This window comes from Pseudorca crassidens, chromosome 14 (assembly GCF_039906515.1).
Source record: "Pseudorca crassidens isolate mPseCra1 chromosome 14, mPseCra1.hap1, whole genome shotgun sequence".
NCBI lineage: Eukaryota > Metazoa > Chordata > Mammalia > Artiodactyla > Delphinidae > Pseudorca > Pseudorca crassidens.
Window position 1 is genome coordinate 53,651,053 of NC_090309.1, and position 24,159 is coordinate 53,675,211.

A 24,159-nucleotide genomic window follows, 5' to 3' on the forward strand; every position below is an offset into this window, starting at 1 on the left:
TTTAAAATGTATTTTAACATTAGCAACCATGCCATCTCTGAAATATATGTGACAGCTCAACAAAAATCCCAGAAAATGCAGTGCCTAAGGAGAGATCAGATGCATGCAGTTGGAAATGAAATTCATTGGAAGCAGGCTACGAAATAGTATACTTGTTTTCATGGCGCTGATACAACTTTCAGTGACACCGTGCATATTTAACTGAATGTAATTTTGTATTAAACAACAAATAATTTATGGTGACTGGTCAGATTTTACATACATACATTGGTATAAATTAATTCACATCCAAAAAAGCATGGAAACACAACATAATTGTGAATGCATTCTTCCAACAGTTGGATATCGCATCAGTAATGCTGTTTGATGTCTTCTACCTCTTCTTTGGGTTTAGTCCAATATTTAGGACAAATGCGACGTTAAAGGTAAGATACCTATATTTGTCTTCTTTTTTAATTGAAGTATAGTTGATTACAATATTATATAAGTTACAGGTGTACAATATAGTGATATACAATTTTTAAAAGGTTATACTTCATTTATAGTTATTATAAAATATTGGCAATATTCCCTGTGTTGTACAATACATCCTAGCTTATTTTATACCTAATAGTTTGAGCTACTGGGCTTTTTGGGGGGTGATGAAAATGTTCTGGAATTAGATCGTGGTGATGGTCGCACAACGTTGTACTAAAAACCACTGAATTGTATACTTTAAATGGTGAGTTTTATAGTATGTAAATTATATCTCAAGTTTTTCAAAAAGGAAAAAGAAATACTGTAAAAAAAAAAAAATCAAAACCATTCACTAGTACCATGAGTTTCCTGATGCAGTTTTCTAAATATTCGAATGCTACCATGGTTTTCAACATTCAATAACATGGTAATGGCAACTGATTTAAGAAGTTGCTGGCAAGCGTGGGTTTTACAGCGTTCCTCCCCTAGAAGTTTACAGCCAGAGTTTATTTCAGACTCAGATTGGAAGGTCTGGCCAGCTGACTTCAGAAGCTGTGACGGCATGTGCCTTGTGCCCTAGCAATTGTAGCATTTCTTCCCAGTAGAGGTGATTGTCTATTTAGATGTAAGTTATTAAAAGAGAGGGACCATACTTTCTCCAACTCTTGCGCCCCCGCCCCCCTTAGCTATCTATTTCCATACGCAGAACATGGAGACAAACTTTTTCCTCTTTTCCTTAATTGTAGGAGAAAAAAATGCAGCTCCATAAAATCCAATACTGAGTTTGATCCATTTAATTAAATAGGTGGAAGCAAATAGTGTCACCCTCTCCCTTCAAAAGAGTAAGGCATAGGAATTCATACCAAAAACAGTTAAGGAAATGCACATTCCAGTTACTAGGAACTTTTTCCTTGTTACTCTTTGATTGAGCTGAAGTACAGAGCCCTTGAACGTTCTCCTCATCTTTCTACTTTGTGCCGCTTTTCTCCATGTGAGATCCTCTTATCTCAGGACTCTTTCATTTGCAAGAGAAAGAAGTTCAACTCAGACTTCCAGAAGCTTCAGTTAGAAAGGAGCCAAGGAGACAGAGTACGATGTGCCAAGCAGGGATCACGTGCCCATCACTGGGACCACAGAGGCCTGGGCATCCCACCAGAACGAGCATAATTTGGCAGAGTTCCAAGCAGTCCTCTGTACTCTGTCCCCTTTTGCTTTGGTGTATAATATTATTAATTGTATTAGTTATCTAATGTTGTGTAACAGATTACCCCCAAACTTACTGATTTAACACAGTAAACACTAATAATAATAATAATAATAATAAAACAGTAAACACTTATTATCTCACATTTTCTGTTGGCCAGGAATTTGGGAGTAGCATAGCTGGGTAGTTCTGTCTCTGGGTCTCTCATAAGGTTGCAGGATCAAGATGTCAGTCAGGGCTGCAGTTGTCTGAAGCCATGATTGGGGCTAGAGGATCCACTTCCACGCTGGCTCTCTCACATGGGTGGCAAGTTCATGCTGGCTGTTAGCAGAAAGCCTCAATTCATTACCACATGGACTTCTCCATAGGGCAGCTTGAGTGTCCTCACAACACAGCAGCTGGCTTCTGCCAGAGCAAGCGATCCCAGAGGACAGAGAACTGTTTGGAACTCTGCCAAATTATTCTAGTAGTTATTCTAGGTGAAGGCTGCAACGTCTTTTATGACCTAGCTTCTGAAGTTACATTCCATCATGTCCACAATGCCCTATTGATCACACAGGTCAGCCCATGGTGGGAAGGGACCATACAAGGGTGTGAATGTCAGGGGCAGAGCCATTGTATGGTCACCTTGGAGGCTGACTGCTACATAAGCCATAAGATAAAGGGCCATTTCAATGGAATTAGCTGGGAATTTCCCTCTATGTCTCTCAACACAAACCCTAAATCCTGGCTGTGACACTTCAAAAGAGCAGATTGCACCTGTTGGCAGAAGAGCCAGAGGAATGAGCAGGGATTAGACAGAGGGAGGAAAATTCACTGAGGAATAGTGTAGGAAGGGTTTAGACTCACCCATCAGAAAAAAGGAAAGAACTGGATTGGAATATATAAAGGGGCTGGAAGAGATCCCATTTTGCCAAATTACAGGAGAATGGAGAGGGGTTCCCTTTTTAAAGCCAGAAAGTTGTAGGAACATTCAAAGCTGCCTTCCAATGAATCCCAGTCTGCTGGGGTGCTCTGGGTTGAGAATGTAGACACCACCTTCTGAGGTGAGGTCAAAAAGGTCAGCACGGTTCCTACAAACTGCTCCTCCGCAAACTCCCTAGGTTTGGAATCCTGCCCTAGAGGGGTCACATGCATAGTTTCTCAAGTGCCCCTGAGACTGGGCCCTATTTAGGCTGGGGTCCCAGGTGGCCTCATTAGAATAAAGCAACTGGAGGGATCTGGGCAGCTCACTCTGCAGCTGTTTTCCTTGCCAGCTGTTTTGGTTTCCTGGGTGGGGATGTTGCACCAGACCAAACCAAGTCTAAAGATCCGGCTCACATGTGGGGTGGAGGCTGGACCTCCCTCTCCCACAACGTTGTGGTTTGAGGAGGAGATATCTTTCCATTTCTTTGAATCATCTTCAGTTTCCTTTACTAACGTTTTGTAGTTCTCAGGATAAAAGTCTTTCATCTTCTTGGTGAGATTTATTCATAAGTATTTTCCTTTTTTTAAATGTGATTTTAAAAGGGATTGTTCATTTACATTCCCTTTCTGATATTTCATTGTTAGTGTAAAGAAATGCAACTGAGTTCTGTATGTTAATCTTGTCCTGCTCCCTTGCTGAATTCATCTATCAGTTCTAGTAGTTTTGGTGTGGAGTCTTTAGGGTTTTCTATATATAGTATCATGTCATCTGCGTATAATGACAATTTTACCTCTTCCGTACCAATTTGAATATCTTTTATTTCTTTTTCTTGTCTGATTGCTGTGGCTATGTCTTCCAATACTATGTTGAATATAAGTGGTGAGAGTGGGCATCCTTATCTTGTTCCAGACTTTAGTGGGAAGGCTTTCAGCTTTTCACTATTGAGTATTATATTGGCTGTGAGTTTGTCATAAATAGCTTTCATTATGTTGAGATATGTTCCCTCTATATCCACTTTTGTAAGGGTTTTTATCATGATGGATGTTGAATTTTATCAAATGCTTTTTCTGCATCTATTGAGATGATCATGTGGTTTTTGTCTTTTATTGATGTGGTGTGTGGCTTTGAGAGACTAGAGTTGTCACAGGGAGGCATGTGTGTGCTTGTGTGTGTGTGTGTTTATGTTGGGCCCCTAAACCTCTAGTTGTTTGCAGGCTTGATATTGTAGAGAAACTATTGCCAACTGAATTACTGCCATGTTTGAACATTTGTGTTTATATTTAGTATAAATATAGCTGATCCAAATGACTTGTGTTTTGAGTAGGAATGCAAAGTTCAGGAAGAAAATAAGGGGAAAATCGAAAAACCCTCTCCTTCCCCAAGTTCTTGAACAGTTGTGGTCCTATGATTCTAAGTCATGTTATGTGCTTTATCCCCACGTGTGCCTCCTTTGTCCCCAGAACCAAGGTGGAGATGTTCGTGCCACTGGCAGACTCTCCAGGCAGATTTGGGGTGAATGTCTTTATGCTATGCTTTAGGATGACTGTGTCTGGTCCTGAATCGGAAAACTGAAGAGCCCTGGACTGGTCCTGAGAAAGTCCTGGGTTTGCATCCTGCTTCTGTCTCCAGCCAGCCTTGCAAACTTAGCTTCTCTGAGCCTCAGTTTCATCATCTAAATCACAGGTGATAAGACTGGTCAGGCTTGTGGGGAAGATTGAATGTGACAATGAAGGTGAAAGTGGGATAGGTGTGTATGGTTTGTTTTTTTTTTTTTTGTCAGACACAGGTGAATAAGTCATGTCAAGCCACCACGGGTGTGGCCGCCTGCTGTCTGCTGCTGAGCCTTGCCCATCTGATTAGGATGGGTGCTTGTCAGCGTGCTCCACCTGCCATAATAATGGCTCCAAATCCCAGGGCAACTGACAGGGCTGGGGCCAGGTTTTGTGGGGCTTAAACCTTATACAATTTGGGGATACGCTCCGTAAGGGAAAAAATGTGAACATATGGCCTGGGCCTCTCCAAGATCTTGAAAGAGGCCCTTGCAAGTGGAGGAGGCTGTAGCTTCTTTGGTTTCAAGATAATTCTGCCTCTTCCTTCTGGTTTTGTTTTTTTTTTTTTGCGGTACGCGGGCCTCTCACTGTTGTGGCCTCTCCCGTTGCGGAGCACAGGCTCCGGACGCGCAGGCTCAGCAGCCATGGCTCACGGGCCCAGCCGCTCCGCGGCATGTGGGATCTTCCCGGACCGGGGCACGAACCCGTGTCCCCTGCATTGGCAGGCGGACTCTCAACCACTGCACCACCAGGGAAGCCCTGCCGCTTGCTTCTGGACTTGATGTGTGTCTGAGATCTGAGCATCACTGGAAGCAGGCCAAGTTTCGAACAACATTTGCCCCCCTGCATTTTCTGGATTGGGAATTTCAGGAGTCTTCCCAGATGTCGAAGCTAAATCCCACTGTGATATACTCTGAGCAGTCCCTGGCTGGTCCTCAACTCACTCAGGGTTGGCTCTTCCTCTGATCATGATCTCTCCCCCTGAGATCCTTGCGAGGTCAAAGCCGGAGCCCTCATTTTGCGGGTAGAGGAAATGTGGCCCTGAGCTGGGCAGTGACTCACCTGAGGTCACACAGCCTGTTAATGGCAGAGCTTAGAGAGGAAACTGGAGCCCCTGTGTCCCATGTAGATTCTCTTTCCACCATGTCCCCTTGAATCTAAGTCTTCCTGAAGTTATTCCTGACGGTCACCCAATCGTCCGTCTAGAACATGCTGCCATTGACCCTGTCTGACAGCTATTTATGCTTCTAACTGGGGAGTGCCGCGTTCGCTCACCACTGAGCGGAACGGGTTGCCTTTGACCTGGCCAGCACGGACTCTTGTGGCCTCTTCCTAGCTCTCCCCTGGGGTCTGGCAGCACCAACAGGAGGTCAGGCCTAAACAGCTCCCTCACCCCAGACGTGGCCATAGGCGTCGCCCCCTGCACACCACCAGGAGGTCCCCGGGCCCTGGTGCCTGTCCCCTGCTGTTGGCTCTGTCCCAGTTCCTGTTCGTGCTCTCTGTCTTCTCCCCGGAAGCTGACCCTGCAGGCTGACCTTACCTCAGAATCTGACCTTTGCTTGCCTCTGGCTCACATATCTCCAGCAAATACCAGCCCCAGGTACCTGCACACCTGTCCCTGGGCCCAAGTCAGAGCGCTGATTCAGCCAAGACAGAAATCCAAAGGTCCACCCAGGACCCCTACACGGAGGGGTCCAATAAAATGGGGTGAGTGTGCGCCTGAGTGTGTGGAAGGAGCCCACTGTTCTTTCAGCTCTGAGCAAGTCCATCCCGCTGACCCTAAACTGTAGGAAAGTCAATACTTATTGTCCCCTTGGGGTCAAGGCTGATTCATAAATGGTTCCAGTTGTACCAGTGGTTAAACTACTGAAATATGTTAATATCAATGAGTAACGAACTGCAGCCACACATCCCCTGAGTGCCCTCTGCCAACCCAGCCCCCCAGCCCCTGTGCCACAGCCCCCGGGACCTTCCCATGATCCACAAGGTAAAGGGTTGGCCCTTGGCCCAGTAGGAGGCTTCCAGGACCCTGCCCCAGTTCTGAGGCCTGTGTCTGCCCTGACTAGTGGGAGTCTGGCCATACTGTGATTCAATGCTCTGAATATCACAGCTCCTGGAGTTGACTTTGGTCCCCTCTTCTGCTACTAAATGGGCCCCGTGTGGCCCAGTTTCTGACGTGGCCAGCTCCAGCTGCACTCCTCTCCCTGGCGGTGTGTACCTGCTGACACCTTGCCCCAAGGATAGAGGTCCAAACAGTCTTCCCAGGAAGGACTTTTGCAGCCCAGCATGGCGCTGTCTGCGGTCTCCTCTCTCTGACCAATCACTCTGGAGACAGCCTGAATGAACTCAGGTCTCTGTAACCATACTGCCGACCCCTGTCTGGGCTTGGCTACATCTTCTGGCACTCTCTCTGGGTTCTGCAGCACCTCCACACACCTGAAGGGTGGTTTGGTTCAGATTCCAGGCCTTCCCATCCTGTCCTGTTTCACTGGGATTAACCGGGCTGTGCCTGACAGTGTGTCCACATAAGCCCAGGAGCAGTAGAGAGGGGCAAAGCGCGTCCTCCACCACCTTTAAATGCCCTCACCTCTGCACATATGTAAAGGCAGCCATCCAGCCCCTTTCCTACACTTTTCATCCTCACCACAGTGTCACACTCATCTGGTATCCTCTGGGCTGTGTACGACCCTCCCCTCCTGACTCAAATTCCCCTGGAGCCCAGATCCCAGCCAGCAGCCTGGCAAAAAAGCATCAGACAGACAGAGGCTGAGAGTGGCTGAGTGTGTCATTCCTTAGGCTACCTGTGCCCCTCCTACTTCACCCCCTTTTGATTGAAAATAAGGCCTAAATAGAGAAACAGAGACTTAGAGCACTAATGGTATATTCAAGGCATTGGTGCGGAAGATACCTGGGGGGCAGTTTTCACCTCCAAAGCAGAGAACTGTCTGTTCTGCACAGATATTGGAAAGGCCTGAGATCAGAGAATAATAAAAGAAAATAATAGTTAGCATTTAAAAAAAAATAAATTTACTTATTTATTTTTGTCTGCGTTGGGTCTTTGTTGCTGCACGCGGGCTTTCTCTAGTTGCGGCGAGCGGGGGCTACTCTTCGTTGCGGTGCGCGGGCTTCTCATTGCGGTGGCTTCTCTTGTTGCAGAGCATGGGCTCTAGGCACGCGGGCTTCAGTGGTTGTGGCTCGTGGGCTCAGTAGTTGTGGCTTGCGGGCTCTAGAGCACAGGCTCAGTGGTTGTGGAGCACGGGCTTAGTTGCTCTGCAGCAGGTGGGATCTCCCCCGACCAGGGATCGAACCTGTGTCCCCTGCATTGGCAGGTGGATTCTTAACCACTGCACCATCAGGGAAGCCCCAGCTAGCATGTTTTGAGTACACAGCCTGAGCAAAGCATTTTGTTGAGCACTTTGCAACCATTTTCTCATTTTCTTCTCCAAGAGACAAATTGCCACAGAATTACAGATGGATGAGGTGCCCAAAGCAGAGGCTTCTGAATATTTAAGCCAGCATTCCTTCTCCCTTTTCTCCTTGGTAAGAATGTCCTGATTTTATTTGAGATGGCACTGTACCCAGAGAAGAGTCTGTATTTCCCAGACTCCTTTGCAGCTGCGTGATTAAGATCTGGCCAATGACACAGTGGAAAAATAATAGTACCTACCCTTATAGAATTATTATGACGATTAAGCAGAATATTCATAAATGTCAAGATGAATGCCTGACACATAATAAGCAATATAGGCACATTGTTATAATGAACACAGACAGAAAGAACAAAGAAATGAAGTTCGTAGCAATGTACATCATTATAAGGAATGTGATCAGAGAAATAAACTTTGCTCTTTTGGGGGGAAAAAAAAAGACCTGGCCAATGAGATTTTAAGGAATTGTTCAGGACTTAGGCTCCTTAAAGGAAGTGGTACTCTTTTATCCCTCCCTCTTCCTCCTTCCTGCTGCCTGGAACTCACAGATATTGGCTGGAGTTCCAGCAGCCATAGTGGACCTAGAATGGGAGTCATGCATGGTGGAATAGAAAGATAGAAGAAGCCTAGATCCCCATGGAACCTTCTCAGTAGCTGAGCACAGCCTACCCATGGACTTCTCCTATGTGAAATAATAAAAATGTCTGTGTTTAAGCTACTGCAGCTTCTATTTCTTGAAGCTAAACAAAATTCCTAACTGATACAGGATCTTAGACATCAGGGATTGAGCAAATGGTGCTAGGGAAACTGGATTCCACATGCAAAAGAATGAAGTTGGGCCTTTATCTAAGACCATAAATGAAATTAACTCAAAATGGATTAAATGTAAACATAAGAGCTAGAACTATAAAACTCTTAGAAGAAAATATAAGTGAAAAGCTTTAAGACTGGATTTGGCAATGATTTCTTGAATAGGACAGCAAAGACATAGGCAACAAAATAAAAAATAGACAATTTGGACTTCATCAAAATTAAAAACTTTTGTGGACCAAAGGAAACCATCAACAGAGTACTAAAAAGCAACCCACAGAATGGGAGAAAATATTTGCACATCATATATTTAATAAGTTATTAATATCCAGAATATAGAAAGAACTCCTAAACCGTAATAACCAAAACCAAAACAACCCAATGCAAAAATGGGCAAAGGACCAGAATAGATATTTCTCCAAAGAAGATATACAAATGGCCAATAAGCACATGAAAAGATATTTAACATCACTAATCATTAGGGAAATGCAAATCAAAACTACAATGAGATACTACTTCACATCCTTTAGGATGGCTATTGTCAGAAAAAAACAGAAAACAAGTTTTGGTGCAGATGTGGAAAAATTGGAACCTTTGGGAATGTAGCAATGGAGCAGCCACTATGGAAAACACTACGGTGGGTCCTCAAAAAAATCAAACATAGAATTATCAACCAGCAATTCCACTTTGGGGTATATATATATATATATATATATATATATATATATATATATATATATATATAAATCGAGAGCAGGAACTGGAAGAGATATTTGTACACCCATGTTCATAGTAGCATTATTCACAATAGCCAGAATTTGGAAGCAACCCAAGTGTCCACTTATAGATGAATGGATAAAGAAGATGTGGTATATACATGCAATGGAATTGTATTCAGCCTTACAAAGGAATGAAACGCTGACACATGCTACAACATGGATGAACCTTGAAAACATTATGTTGTGTGAAATAAGCCAAACACAAAAGGACAAATATTGTATGATTTCACTTAGATGAAGTCCCCAGAGTAGTCAAATATGTAGTGACAGAGTAGAGAAGTGGTTATTAGGGAGTCGGGGGAGGGGAGTAACAGGGAGTTACTGTTTAAATGGTTATGGAATTTCCGTTTGGGATGATGAAAAAATTCTAGAGATGGATTGTGGTGATGGTTGCACAGCAATGTAGAAGTACTTAATGCTACTGAACTGTACACTTAAAAATGGTTAAAATTGGGCTTCCCTGGTGGCGCAGTGGTTGAGAGTCCGCCTGCCGATGCAGGGGACACAGGTTCGTGCCCCGGTCCGGGAAGATCCCACATGCCGCGGAGTGGCTGGGCCCGTGAGCCATGGCCGCTGAGCCTGCTCGTCCGGAGCCTGTGCTCTGCAGTGGGAGAGGCCACAACAGTGAGAGGCCCGCATACCACACACACAAAAAAAAGGTTAAAATGGAAATTTTTATAGTATGAATATTTTGCCACAATAAAAATATTTAATTGTCAATCAATCAATTAGGGGGTCCAACCCCCTTGGTGATAGATGAGCTGAGAAATTATTGGCTCTGAATCACACTGCTACCTGAGTAGCCAGAAGAACTAAACCTGGGTGTCTTCCACCTGGTTCAAAGCCTGCCTCAAGGCCCTGAGTTTGGTGGAACAGGTTTCATCACCTGCCTTACCTCTGTATCCTAGAAATGCTTTTAATCATTTGATTACCCACCTGGTGTTTCTACCTTCAGGCCAAACAGTTCTTTCTTCTGGAAGGGTGGGAAAGAAGAAATGGGGGATGGGGATGAGGCCCTATGTATATGGCTGTGAAGACACCCGTTCCGGGTACAGGTAAGCAAGGTAGCTGCCTTTCTTTCATGGGGATGAGGGATTCTGCAGGAACTCTGCTGGTGAGGGATGGTCTCCTTGTCCTGCTCTAGGGATGGTTCTGTGGTCAGAGCTTCCCTAGCCTCCCTCCCTGCCCCCAACATCCCTCTCTCCACACACACTGCCCCTGGCTACCAGCTGTTGGGGCTTCTTTGGTACTTGGCCTCCCAAGCTAGATTAGAAATTCTCTGAGAGCAGGGATCACATCTTCTTTGCAAATGCCACCCTCTCTCATCCCCTCCTCAACCGTCACCCCAGCATCTGCCAAGCAGCTCACCCAGTGGCCTCCAGGGAATGTTCGCTGGCGGCTTCATGCTCCCAAGCTCACATATCTCATTAGAAGGTGCATCTTGGACATGTCCCTGGTCGTTCTCTGCATAATGACAGAGAGGTCCAGGAAGGCCACATCTGGGAAGAGACAGGGGGAACTTGGGTGAGGTCTGGGAGTGGGCAATAGGATCAGTGCAAAGGTATGAGCCGTGTAGCGACTGCTACAGACCCCAGGAGATGCACCCGAAAGCCTGGTGAGGTGGTCCTGAAAGCTGTCATCTAGGGGAAGACCCAAATGGCAGGGACATTAGTGGGACTGACTCGGAGGAGGCCCATGGCCACCTTCATGCCCAGTACTACTTCCACTGGTCTGGCCTCATGTGGGGTGGATTTGCCCCACCCTTGCCCTTAACTTCCCTGTGTCTCCAAGGTTTGAGGTTGATGGCAGGAGGAAGGGAATGAAGGTTTATGGAGTGTTGGCCAACAGTCACCTGCCCCATCACCCACAGCTTTTCTCAGGGCCAGGCAACCATTCTTCTCATCTCCCCTCTGCCCTGGGCCTGAGCCTCAGGGCCAGAATCAATTTCCACCCTTAAACAGAGACCAGTTTGGAGTCTTGTGAAAATTAACCAGCTCCCACCTCTCTTTCCTGTACTCTTCTGAGGTCTTGTCAAGAAAAATGGTGAAAGACTTTGAAATGGGCAAAGGTCCTTGGGCATCCTTTCAATGGAATGTCAGGGGTTGTCTAGACTGTTGTCTAGACTAGAGGACCCTTCCTGAGTTGTCTGATTCTATGGGGATCTGCGCCTTTTATTGTCATTCATGATGTTGCATCCCTGTAGAGATGGATGTTAACTTATGGAGGGCTGCAGCAGAGGCACAAGATCCTGTTCATAGGAATGCAAACGAAGATGCCAGCTCCGCATCAGTTAGCAAGTTCCCTCCCCCATCCTTGATTGTCTATATAAATGGGTCTGTGTTTTGGATTCTGTGAACTGACTGTAACATCTTACTGGTTCCCTCATTAATTAATTAGTTAAATGAAGTAGAAGCCACGTGTTCATTTTATAGTTGCATAAGAGTCATGGTTTTCCATTTAAAATAATTATCCCTCAACAGTTTTAAATAGCTGTCTCGTGCTTAAGTTAAAGGAATAGGGAGGGAGGGGAGGAGAGGAGAGCAGGGAAGTGGGCAGGGTGGAAGGACACGGGAAAAGAGAAAAAGAAAGGAAAAGTCAGGAGAGAAGGATTGAGGGCGGAGACGGCAGGAGAAGGGGATGGGTGGGTGGGGGAGGAACAACATAACCAAGGAGGAAGCCAAAGAAAAGAATCTTCTTGTCCTGCAAACACACAAATGCTCTCCCTCTGCTTGATGGAAAAGTCTTTATTTTGAGTGAGCTGTAAGAGGCCCTCTCTGCTCCTCAGTCTGAGAGGGAAATTATTTTCTGCCTCTCTCGTTTCCCAGGTCACCAGTTATATTAAGCCAATGTCCCTTGATGGCTGCTGTCTATAATTTTTCCACTCCCCACCCTTTTGAGTCAGATTGGAAAATAAGGACATTTTGAAACTTGGACTCTTGGTGATGTAGCCCAGGACTCTTGGGCTCCATGGAGCTGGGCACAGTCCTTATTGAGGGTCCTGTTTAGATCAGAAACAGGAAGGCAAGCAGTGCTGCCAGATTGCTCCCATGGATCCTCAGAGCCTAGCCTGAGGCCCCGGGGAGACCCCCACTGTGTTCCCAGGCCTTTCCCAGCAGCAGGACGTGGCTGTTCCTGTGGTGCCCTGTCTGAGGTTAGAAGTAAGCTCTTTGCCCTGAAATGTCCCCACAGGCCTGGCACGGTTCTGAAATTTAGAGAGTCAATCATCATCATTCTAACAAGCCCTTAATAATACATCCTCAATCTGTCTTTCCAAACTTATCCCCTGCCACACCTGCCTTGCATCCTGCATTCCAGCCAGGCCAGCCTACTTGCTACGCCCCCACAAACTAGTCAAATATTTTCACACCTCTGCCTTTGCTCTAGCTCATATTTTCACACCTCTGCCTTTGCTCTCGCTCTTCTCTCGGCTTGGAATGCCTTTTCCCTCTCTCCTCCACCCGATGATGTCATCCTTGTGCTTTCCTCTGATTTCCAGGCAGAGTGAATTATTTCCTTCCTTGAGCCTTCGAGTGTACTTCACATACATCTGTACTTGGATAGAATACTCATCACTCTGGTTTGTAATTATTTGCCTGTCTGCCCATCTGTTCTTCAAGGGCAAGAGCCCAGTCTTATTCATGGCCTGTACCCGTACTTGGCTTAGTGCCTGACACACTCATTCAGTCATTTCACAAATTTATTGAGCACTGACTATGTGCCAGGCTGTTTTCTAGGTGCTGGATGAGGAACAAACGGATAAAGTTCTCTGTTCTCGTTGGAGCTTACATTCTTGTTGGGAAGGCAGACAACATACAAATAAGCAGAAATAAGTAACATGTCAGGTTGTGATAAGCGCTAGAAGAAAAATCGAGGGGGCTAAGGGCACAGAGGATGATGGTGTTATTTCAGACGGGACGGTCAGGGAAAGCCCCTCTCCATAAGGTGGCATTTAAATATAGATCTGAAGGAGGGGAGGGAGTGGGTCACGTGGGCACCTGGGGAAACAGCATTCCAGGTAGAGGGAACAGCAAGTGCTAGAGTCTGAGGTGGAAGTGTCTCTGTTGAATTCAAGGGACAGCAGTTAGGGGACTGATATGGTCACAGGAGTGAGTGATAGGAGAGCAGTAGGAGAGGGGCCAGAGCACTTTGACCCTTCATGCCAAGGTAGAAGCTTCAGTTTTTACTCCAAGTGAGCCGGGTAGCCATGGCAGGGATTTGAGAAGAGAGACGATCTAACTTAAATTTAGGAGCATTCATGATCTTATGTGACTTCCTGGCTCTCTTTGGAGAACAGACTGTCCAGGCTGGGTGCTCACGAAGGTCATATGGAATGTGGGACCAGATGCAAATGGCTCTTGAGGAGAGCATGGGCTTATCCCTGATTGGACAGGAAATGGGAGCGTTGGCTCCTTGTACTCTATATTTTGATTCTTGTCCCTTAGAGAAGTGCCCCAGCTGACGAGGATTTTCTGTCCCTGGTCACCGAATGAGCCTGGAGAGACCAGACAGAACTCGTGGGAAATAAACAGAGAACCTGGCCTGCTAAACTGACAGATACTGACTTTGCCTGTAACCATACACCCAAAAAGTCAAGGCAGACTTCCCGGAGTAGGGGGGCTCAATTATCCAGTGATTAATAAAAGGCAAAACGTGACAGGAGAAACTAGCCTTTCACAACCCAGCACTGCCACAGTATGACTGTTGGCTCTGAGTTACCTTCAGGATGGCCCTGGCAAATGATCTCTAATAAAAGCTTGACTGAGAGAAGGAATGAACGACTTTGCCTACCTACTCCTTCCAAGCCCCTTCCCAGGCATATCTGGTAAGTCCTCACCGTTAAAATATCCAATAAAAGTTGAAGACGTCACCACTCCACCCCTCCAAAGAATGGTATCTCTAATGGTGGAATTTCAAGCACCTGGTAAGGCCGGCTCCTAAAGGGCTTTAGGCCAGGGGACTTCCGCGAGCGCCTGTATTTCCATTACAAAAAAGCCTCCAATTCCCACCTCCCTTCTCCCAGGGAGGAACGCGGAGACCGCGGACCGGTAGGGAGGGGTCAGGGGTCGGCGGCGGGGTTCCCGGGGCGTGCCCGCCGCCGGGTCCCGCTCCTGGCGCGCAGGGGCGGCGGCGGCGGCGGCGGCGGCGGCGGCGGCACGTGCAGTGGAGGCCGGCGCTCGGCAGGGGGCGCAGAGGACCCGCTCGGCGCGTCCGGAGCCCCGCTCCCCGTCCCCCGCCCCTCCTCCCGCCCGGTCGGCTGCGCGCCCCACCGCCTCACGGCCCCACCCAGCCTCTGGGCGTGTGTGGCCGTTTGCGGGAAGCGCCTTCCTAGGCCGTCCCTCAGCCCCCTGCCCCGGCCCGCGGCCTCAGCCCGTATTCTGGTGGCGCCGCCCCGTCCACAGGCCAACCCCCGTTCCCGCAATTCCTTCCCTTTCAGGTGTGGCCGGTGGGGGACGGCGGTGGTCAGGGTGGGGCATGATCAGGAGGACGTGGGCCTGGGACCCCGGACCGTGGGGATTAGAGGTTTCGTGGAAAGAAGCTGCAGGTGAGAGGTCAGAGCCAATTACACCTCCACACCCAGCCCTCGCCCTTGGCCCGTATGGCCCCAAGCCTTGGGGCTGGGCACACGGGTGAGGGCCCAGAGTAGAGACCCAGGCCCGGGAAAGGCGGGAAGGCATCTGCTGTTTACCTGTACGGGGCCTGCTAGGGGGCAATTAATATCTGAATGAATGAAAGAAAGAGAGAGAAAGAAAGAAATGGAAAGTGGTCTCTCTGCCCAAGACTCGGCTCTGGCCAGTCCTGTGTTGGAACGATACCTCCCAGCAGGGTTTGCCGCTCACCTTGCTGCTTACCTGTCTGTCTCCTCCAGATCATCTTTCCACGCCTCACAGCATTCCTTGCACTTCCTTCCACTGCTCACACGCCCTCACTAGCTTCCGGATCCAAATCCCTTCTCCTACAGTCGCCACCACCTACTTGTGGCACATGCCGCACTCTTCTGCTTGAATCTGCTGTCCAGCTACACGAAATCTACTCAGGTTTTCTGAACTGGCCTTCCTCCTGGGCACAGCCCTTTGTCCCTATCAGCATCACCTTCTCCCTTGCCTCCGAATCTTTCTCTTCCTTCAGGGTGTGGCCTTTAAACCTCATTCCCTTCCTTCATGAAGCATTCCCTTGCTTTTTCAACCCATAGTAACTTTTCTCAGCTCTGACCTATAGCATATATTCCTTGGCTCTTTTTTGGTACCAGTTACCTGTGATGCTTTGTCATACAGTACTTATATGCCTATGTTTTCTCTCTCACTAAATTGTAAGTGAGAGAGGGTGTAAGTGTAAGGGTCCAAGTCTTATTTATCTTCCACTTCAGTTCATCACACGTTTATTGGGCAACTACTATATACCACATATTGAGTCTAGCATATTTGGTCCCAAAGGAGTCTAGGACATAGTCCCCCACAATGAAGTTGGGGAGAAAATAAGACATATGGGGCTCGAGGAAAAGAAAAGGGTATGGCTCCGTCATGGAGCGCTCACTAGGAAAGCCCCAAATGACATTCTTTGAGCGCACTCAGTATCCTGGATTAGGAAGCCATCTCATTCTCTAAGGGTGTGTCTGCTCATTCATGCAGCCACTTACTCACCCACACCCTCATTCATTCATTCATTCCTTCATGTGATAAATATTTGTCGAGTCCTCACTTTATCCATGTGTCTCATAGGATTCGTCATACATACTGCAGCCCCAGAGCTGGCTGGTGTGCGTGTGTGCGTGCGTGCGTGCGTGCATGTGTGTGTTGGGGAGGACTAGGAGCCTGGGAAGTTTTTGGTGTGAGTTGCTTCTTTGTCAGTTCCTGTTCAGAGGCATAAGTCCCTGCCAGAAATGGTCTTGGGAAAGACTGGTTGAGTGTGGCAAGGGCTGGAAAACCTGGAATTTCATGGAGGGAAGGAGGATCTTCAGCCTTTCCTGAGGGTAAGTTACCCAGACATTGCTTTATAGTTCATTTTGGAACAGCTTACTCTGCCAGAGAGCATGTTCACTTCAAAGTTCTTCCTCCACGATCACTTGAGGTTTTCCAAACAGACCTCTGAGGTTACATCCATTTGCCAGATGGAAAAACTGAGGCTAGGAGATTTACGTTTCCTCCAAAGTCACTGGGCTATGGCAGGGGTGGGTCTAGACCAGATCATTCACATCCTGGTCTCCTCAGCTTCATTATAGGGGTCTGTGTCCTGGACACTTTGGAGACCATATATGCTAGATGACACACCTGAGATGCAGTAGATGCTTAACCTGCTCAGTCTGCAGGTACACTCAGGCCTGTTGAGGAGCCAGTCAGAAGAGAGAAATTTCTGGCTCCCCATAATGAAGGAGGCAGGTCCTTGGAATAGAACATTTTAAATTTTAGATCAAAGAGATGGCCCCCACCATATCTGGCTACTAGCAACTCTCCATTTCTCATTCAGAAATTCAATGGTAACTAATAACCAAACCCTAACTCCAGTTGACTTCCAAACTCTAATCTTAATGCCCCAATTCTAACCACTCATCTAAATTGTTCATTCCTTAATTCTAACTGGAACACAGCACTCCACCCCTAAGGGCAACTCAGCCCCTCTGAAATCCTCACTGTCAGCCTGATGTATCTTTAATATCCTTCATATAGCCCGCAGTGGGTCAAAGCCACTGTCCTAGCATCCTGGAGCAAGAAGGTCCAAAATGAGGGTGCAAGCAGCCAGGGAGGGGCTAGTCACACCATGAAGTTGTCTTTGTTATGAAAGTGCCCCTTTTCCTCCCCAGGTACCCAGGCCTTCATGTTGTACCCAGGCCCTCCTGGGAGTGGGGGAAAAGATTAGCGTGTTAAATCGTCTAGAGATTTTTTGAGAGACTAAAAACAGGCAAAGCTAACCAGATGGGATGAAGCATGAATGGAGGATTCCAGCCATTCAGGCATTCATTCTTCAACATTGTATGAACAATTAAAAGTACTAGGGCACCCAGGCAAGCCGTGATTCAGATATAGTTCCTGCCCTCAGGCACATTGGTATCCAGAGGCAACTGATTTTTTTTTGAGCACTTGAAATGAATTAGGTACCTATGTTAAGCAATTTTCCATGTTATATTTTATTTAATTGTTACAACCCTATGGAAAAGGAATTACTATTCCATTTTGTAGATGAAGGCACTGAGGCTCAGTGCTAGTAAAGTGCAAAGCCAAAGACTGAAAGACTAAGTCTCTTTTCCTGCATTGTCTCTGGGTGGGGGGGGAGGGAAGTTTTCCAGGACCCCTGACTTCTCTTGCGGGGTCCAGTCACCTCCTGTACCACCTAGTCCCAGGCAGCAAGTGTGGAGCCAGATGATTGGGTCAGAGTCTCTCCAAGGCCCCACCCACCTCTGCTTTGCTGAGCCTATCAGATTGCAGGCCCTAGGGGTGGGGCCAGAGGCTGTTAGAATGGTCGCCTGGTGTCAATGGAGGGGCAGAGCGGGAGTTCCGTTTGACGGTTACTGTTCTTTTCCTTGGTGTCTGATTCTACCCATTTCCTTATTGACCACCAGGTTTCCAAGCCACTGGACAGTCATGGCCTGCTCTGGCTTCCCATTAAAGTCATGGTCAGATTAGCTTTGTCCACAAAGCACAAAGCCCTGCCTTAATGGAAACAATCCTGCTTCCACATTATGATACTCAAAAATAATGCTTTAGTTAATTGGTATGTTAGGCAACTACTCTGTCCTGCTTGTGGAGAGGAATAACCCCTGCCTTTGAGGTGCTTACAATGCAGTGATAAAAAATAGAAATTAATGAGTAGAGTATTATAATATATTCGTAGAGCACTAACTGCATGCCAGGTGCTGCAGCTTTCAACAAGTACTATCTCATTTAATGCACAGTGACATGAGCACACATCACAGCAAGTTTTCTCCTGCAACATATAACAGAGGTGGGAAGAGTTGAGAGAATGGCATCAGAAGAACTTACATTTAAATTTAAATCCTGTCAAACACTAGCTGTATGATGCTTGGCAGTTACTTAACCAGTCTGAGCCTCAGCTTTTATATCTGCAAAATGGGAGTATTTTATACCTCCATGGTAAAGAGCTGTTTGTGAGGGCTAAGTGGGAAAATGCCTATGAAGCACTTAGCATGTGTCTAGGATGGAGTAGATGTTTATGTGTTTCTTCGTTCATTTTACAAATAGGTACTGAGTGCCTATTATATGCCAGGCACAGTTCTAGGCCCTGGGGATAAAACACAAAGCCCACTTATACTCTATGGCTTTATTCAATCTTGGTTTCTTTTCTGCCTGTGTATTCCCATATACTTTCATGATCAGTAGCTCATTTTAAGTAGATATATATTCATTTACTTCATCTTTGCATCATCCTGGTCAAGTAGGGATAAAAGAGGATTACTTCCATGTGATGGATGGAGAAACAGAGGCCTAGAGAGATTAGGTGATTTACACAACACATCTGTAACGAACTCTAAACCACAGATTGGTATCCTGTTTCTCAGCCTTGTCTCCGCCAGGGACTCTCTCTTTTGGCATATGTTCCATGTAGCCCCACAATTCTTCTCAGGGCTGAGAGCTTTCTGGAGAAAGTTCCTGCAGAGAGCTCCCTGCTAGAGGTCCTAGCCCCTCCCACTCTCAGGCTCTGTCTACGCAGGTGGAGTGCTGAGCATCAGGGCAGAGCCCTCCACCAGCATAGACAGACTGGGTCCATTACGTTGGGGAAGAACAGGTGGAGAAAGAGGTAAGTGGTGATTGAGCCCTTGATCATCCCCCCCCACACACAGCCCTTAGCCACTGTCCACTCAGGTTCTTTCCTGCTGAGACTCCTCCCATCCCTTCTTGCAAATTTAGTGGATGGATGAGGACCCAGCAGGATCCCTGCAGAGTGGGAAGAGCACTACGTATATGTATACCTGTATATCAGGTATACAGGCTCAGCAGTTAAGAAAACTTGTGTTTAGTAAAACTGGCCCTTATTTGTTACTATGTAGCAAAATTTATCCTGAGCAAAAGTCCAAGGAATGGGCAAAGTTGATATGCAAGCATGTTCATTCATAGAAGAGTTACTTAGGGTTGCAAAGCATTAGAAACAAGCTAAATGTCCAACAACAGGGGCTTCATTGAGTCAAACTGTGGCTTTCTCTACTCTGGAGTATTAGGTGGCCATTAACAATCCTATTGTAAAATAGTACTTCTTGACCTGGGGAAATACCGTGATATATTGCTAAAGGGTAAAAAGCTGGCTGAAATATCAGGGAAGGCCTCTGGGAGGAGGAGGAGGTCAGGGCCAGCTCTCTTTGCCACCAAAGAAAATCTGTTTGTTTGTAGAGCCATCTCTCAACTCCCTATAAGAAATTTGTTTACGGCAGAGGATTTCAGAAACCGGTTTCAGATTCTCCTTCCTTCTCCCTGCTTTTAAAATTTTATAACCACAATCCCTGATGTTTCCTGAAGTCCAGTAGGAGAAAGATCTCGTGAAAATTGTGTTATTTCCTCTCAGGCTCAGCCAGGGCCTTTGCACAAGCTGTTCCAATTGAAGGAACCAATTACCAAGCACATAACACATATCCCCCTCAACACACACACACACACACACACACACACACACACACACACACACACACACACACACACACACACACACACACACACACGCTGTCCCTGACAGGTCAGTTTCCTCTCTAACACATCCTCACAGCACCATGGACTTCCTTCTCCTTTGTTTCCACTTATTTCTGGAATTATCTGATGAATGTCTTTCTGATTCTATGCTGTCTCCCTCCATGATGACAAGGCTCGTGGGTGCTGTGCTCACCCCTCTCTTTCCCACCCAGCACAGCTCCTCTCAATAACTGTCGGATGCGTAGATAGATGAATGGCCGAGAAGACGGATGGGGAGATGAACCTGCAGGATAAAAAAGCAGAACGGAGGGGAGTGATTACAACAGACTCCAAGGAAGAAAAGAGCTTGGAATCAGGACTGGCTCCAGACACAGACTAGTAGGTAGCTGCCTGTGACACAATTGCAGGGTCACTAGGAAGGCACTCCCCCCACCGTGGCTCCAGTGCCTCACATCCCTTTTACAAAAGGAGACAAAGCCTTCTGTTCCCTGAAGTGTACAGAGCTCAGGCATGAATCCCATGTTCCTGGAGAGGGAAGAAGTGCTCAGAGGGTTACCCTCATTCATGCTAAGGGGTAAATGACTGAGAGAGCCTTTCCTAAGAGCAAATTGTGATGGGAGGCTATGTGTGTGGAGGAAGGGAGAGGAAATTAGGGAGAGAGGCCAGGACCCAAAATGGGCAAAAGACACAGACAAAGGAGTCTTAGGGCCTGAGGCCAACGTTGACCGGACGTGTCATTTTGCTTTTGCTGCACTCAGTCCTATTGTGTAGGACAACCTTCTTGGTAAATCGGGTTCCGCAAATATTTGACGTCTGGAAAACTTTCAACAAAGATGGCGTTCGGAAGCCTGGCTCGGAGGCCCCAGGATGACAACCTAATTACATTCCTTTTAATAGCTCCTTCCCAAGTGCTCAGTCAGGGACATCTGCTGTGCCGCGGTTGCACCTTCAGGGAGGAATATTTTTATCCCCGCGATGCCACAAAAGGAAACTTCTGAAGGCTGGATGAAAATGGCCTCTGCGTTCCCAGAGCCTCAGGGCCCAGGTAGGTAGGGCCTAACACTCTCCCCACACCCCTCCACCCCCAAAACAGGGCCAGGCTCCTTTTCACAAGCAGAGGAGGCGCTGACTGCCTAGGAAGTGGTGGTTGTTATGGGTGTGTGTTTAAAATTTTCCTTTCGCAGTTTTCCCAGAGGTACCTACAACATGCCAGGCTGCCTCACCCAGTTTTCCATGTAAGTGGGGTGTCAACATAACAACTAAGGCTGACGCCAGGCCTCACTGCTCAGTGGGACCCTGTCACCGCTTCTACCCATTAACTGTTCTTACCCTACAGCCCAGCTGAGGCTCCCCAACACAGACCTTTGTTATGACAGAGGAAGGAAAGGGGGAGACAAACAAGAAAGAGCAGGATTTCTGTGGTTTGTTTAATAGGTGATTAGCTTGCTAGGAAGGCCAAGGGCTGATAGGCTAAAGTAGGAGATGTGTCTTTTGAGGGTCCCTGGGATCAATGAACAAAATGCAAGGAGCCCCAGATATGCATCTACTCCATATTCTCTCCTCCTCTTCTGTGGACAAGTTCCCTGCGTCCCGGAAAGGTAAATGGACTTGCTCAAGGAGTTAACATTGCCACCTGGGTTGACTCATCTCTCTTTTTTTTTTCTTTTTTTGTGGTACACGGGCCTCTCACTGCTGTGGCCTCTCCCATTGCAGAGCACAGGCTCCAGACGCGCAGGCTCAGCGGCCATGGCTCACGGGCCCAACCGCTCCGCGGCATGTGGGATCTTCCCGGACCAGGGCACAAACCCCTGTCCCTTGCATCGGCAGGCGGACTCTCAACCACTGCACCACCAGGGAAGCCCTGACTCATCTCTTTTCATCCAAAGAGTCTTTTTGGGTGAGAACTGCTCTACTGTGAGTTCATCAAATCCCATTGGCAAAAAAAAAACAATAAAAAAATAAAGATACAGAGGATATTACAAAAAAAAATCACATTGGCAGACCCTTGACTGAAGCGTGGCCTCTTTACCTAGGAAGCCAATTCTCTTGGATGGAGGGACACCCTCGAGCCAGGAGGAGAAAGCAGTCATCACTCTGATGGGCCCTGGGTCCAGACACTCATCTGCCCACCAGAAAGGAGCTGCTGGGCAGTTGAGGGTGCTCTGTGCTGTGTTTGTGCTGACATTTTTGACCCAGAAATTGTTTATTTTGATGGTGGCTGCTTTTTTCTATTAGTGGTTCTAGCACATCCTAAAGGTGCTTACGGAGCCTTTGTGCTAATAGTTACTCCATGTCCCTTCCAGGCTTCTAGTGAAGAAGAAGGCAAAAGAAGCAACATTTCTGGACAAGTGCCAAGGAAGCACATGTGGAGCACAGGGTGACAACTGCTGTTTTCCTCTTCTAGCCAGAGATCTTCTTTTCCCAGCCCAGAGTCCCGTGTGGTTCTCTTCCTGCATACGGAATTTTTGTTGCCCCTTCCCCTCAGCTCTCATTTGACCATCGTGGACTTCTGTGGTCCCCTCATTTTTCAGCCTTTTTTAAAAATTATTTATTTATTTATTTTGGTTACGTTGGGTCTTCTTTGCTGTGCGTGGGCTTTCTCTAGTTGCGTTGAGTGGAGGGCTACTCTTCGTTGTGGTGCGCAGGCTTCTCATCGCGGCACACGCTTCTCATCGCAATGGCTTCTCTTGTGGAGCACGGGCTCTAGGCGCACAGGTTTCAGTAGTTGTGGCACACTGGCTCAGTAGTTGTGGCTCACGGGCTTAGTTGCTCCACGGCATGTGGGATCTTCCCAGACCAGGACTCGAACCCGTGTCCCCTGCATTGGCAGGCGGATTCTAACCACTGTGACACCAGGGAAGTCCCCAACGTTAGCCTTTCTTGCTAACAAGCTGTGCAGTCTTTGGGTCTTCCTTTATTCAAATTCTGGAGAGAAGGAATCTGATTGACTCAACCTGTCTTTGGCTTCACTTGCTCTCCTTTTGAGGTACCCGTGTCTGGATGCACTGGTTTTGGATCACGTGGACCTTCAGGACCAACCCTCGACTGCTATGCATAAGGACAAGCCTGTGCTGCTCTCCCGAAGGAGCCCTGGGGCCTGGGAGGCAGCCTACTGCTTGGCCTGGGCAGTAGTCAGAGTGCTGGAGAGGCAGTGTTGGAAAAACCAAGGGAGCTCTACGGTGGGGCAAAGGCAGGGTAAGTCCTTGGTGATGGGGCCCAGCAGTGGCTCTTAAAATTGAAGAAACAAATAATTAAGCATTCAACAGGCGCCATGATGGAAAAATCTAGCAGGTGTGTGGGGAGGGTTGGGAGGATACCAGTGCACTGAGTATGTGAACTTGCCTTATTCACAACCTCAATCAAGGCCATGATACAAATAATCAAATACTGCTACTACTACTAATGCTTACTCCAGGCCAGATACTGTTCTAAGTGCCTTCCTTCCATTAACTCATTTAATCCTTAAAATGCCCTCTGAGGTAAGTACCATTTCTATTTTATCCATGAAAAAACAGACTCAGAGCGTATATAAAGGCCAAGTCACACAGCTAGTAAGTGGAGGAGCTGGGATGTGCTCGTCACGACTTTGCTATCCTACCTCCCTGGTAGGAGAGCAGGTGGCCACCTCCACCAGGCTGTTTGGGTACCATTCAGTCCTAACTGGCCCAGAATGTCTCCCTCAGTTCTGTCATTCTTGCCATCTCCCTTAGGGTTCAGAAACTCCTGCTCTTAATCATTAATGTAGTGGAAGACATGGTAACCTCAGAAGATCTCTGGCTAGAAGAGGAAAACAGCAGTTGTCACCCTTGCCCTCTCCCAGTAGACCTTGCGTCCTAAGCGGATGCAAAATGAGCATGAAGATTTCACTCTTAGGAGTTAGTGAGTTAACAAAGCCTGGGGCTTAAAGGAAGTGGGAAAGCTGTGAAGGGCTCCAGGATTAACCTTGAATTTAGGCTGAGTAAGAAGCCAATATGTGATGTATTATATTGAGAAGCCCGAGGGAAGAAACCTCCCTGCGCAATACCTATCATTCCACCGATTACAGTCCTAGAGCAGCCCTGACCCACAGAACTTGCTGTGCTGATGAAAATGTTCTATATCTGCGCTGTCCAGTTCGGTAGCCACTAGCTCCATGTAGCTATGGAGCACTTGAAATTTGGCTAGTGCGACTCACTAAATTTTTTATGTTAATTAATTGGAATCTAAATGTAAATTGCCACATGGGGCTAGTGGCTATTATCAGGGACAGGGCAGTTCTTGAGGACTCTCTAGAATATATGTCCCACTGGGAGGCTCAGACCTTAAGCAATCATCTGTTAAAACCTTAGTTCAGGGAGTGCGTGCCGGGGACAGGGTGCGGGGCAGGTGCATTTCATTTGGCCACAATGTGGCTTTAG

The 24,159-nt window shown here is 47.2% G+C and overlaps 2 long non-coding RNA genes across 4 annotated transcripts in view; one reads left to right on the forward strand and one right to left on the reverse strand.

The window, feature by feature from the left end:
• LOC137205208 (uncharacterized) lies at positions 1-15,366 on the reverse strand. 2 transcript variants are annotated; one of them, XR_010934048.1, is made up of 3 exons: positions 14,984-15,366; positions 10,503-10,633; positions 1-1,981 (listed from the first exon to the last, which is right to left on the reverse strand). It is a non-coding gene; the product is annotated as an uncharacterized lncRNA (long non-coding RNA). The 2 variants fall into 2 exon arrangements; XR_010934049.1 differs by lacking the exon at positions 1-1,981 and adding an exon at positions 7,140-7,841.
• Positions 14,458-24,159, forward strand: part of LOC137205207 (uncharacterized) — a 25,493-nt gene continuing 15,791 nt past the window's right edge. Inside the window, exons 1-5 of one of the 2 annotated variants that reach the window (XR_010934047.1) lie at positions 14,458-14,676; positions 15,980-16,101; positions 18,795-18,881; positions 19,975-20,140; positions 20,660-22,957. This is a non-coding gene — a long non-coding RNA (uncharacterized lncRNA). Of the gene's footprint in view, positions 14,677-15,979; positions 16,102-18,794; positions 18,882-19,974; positions 22,958-24,159 lie in introns of both variants that reach the window. The other variant, XR_010934046.1, reaches the window with a different exon arrangement.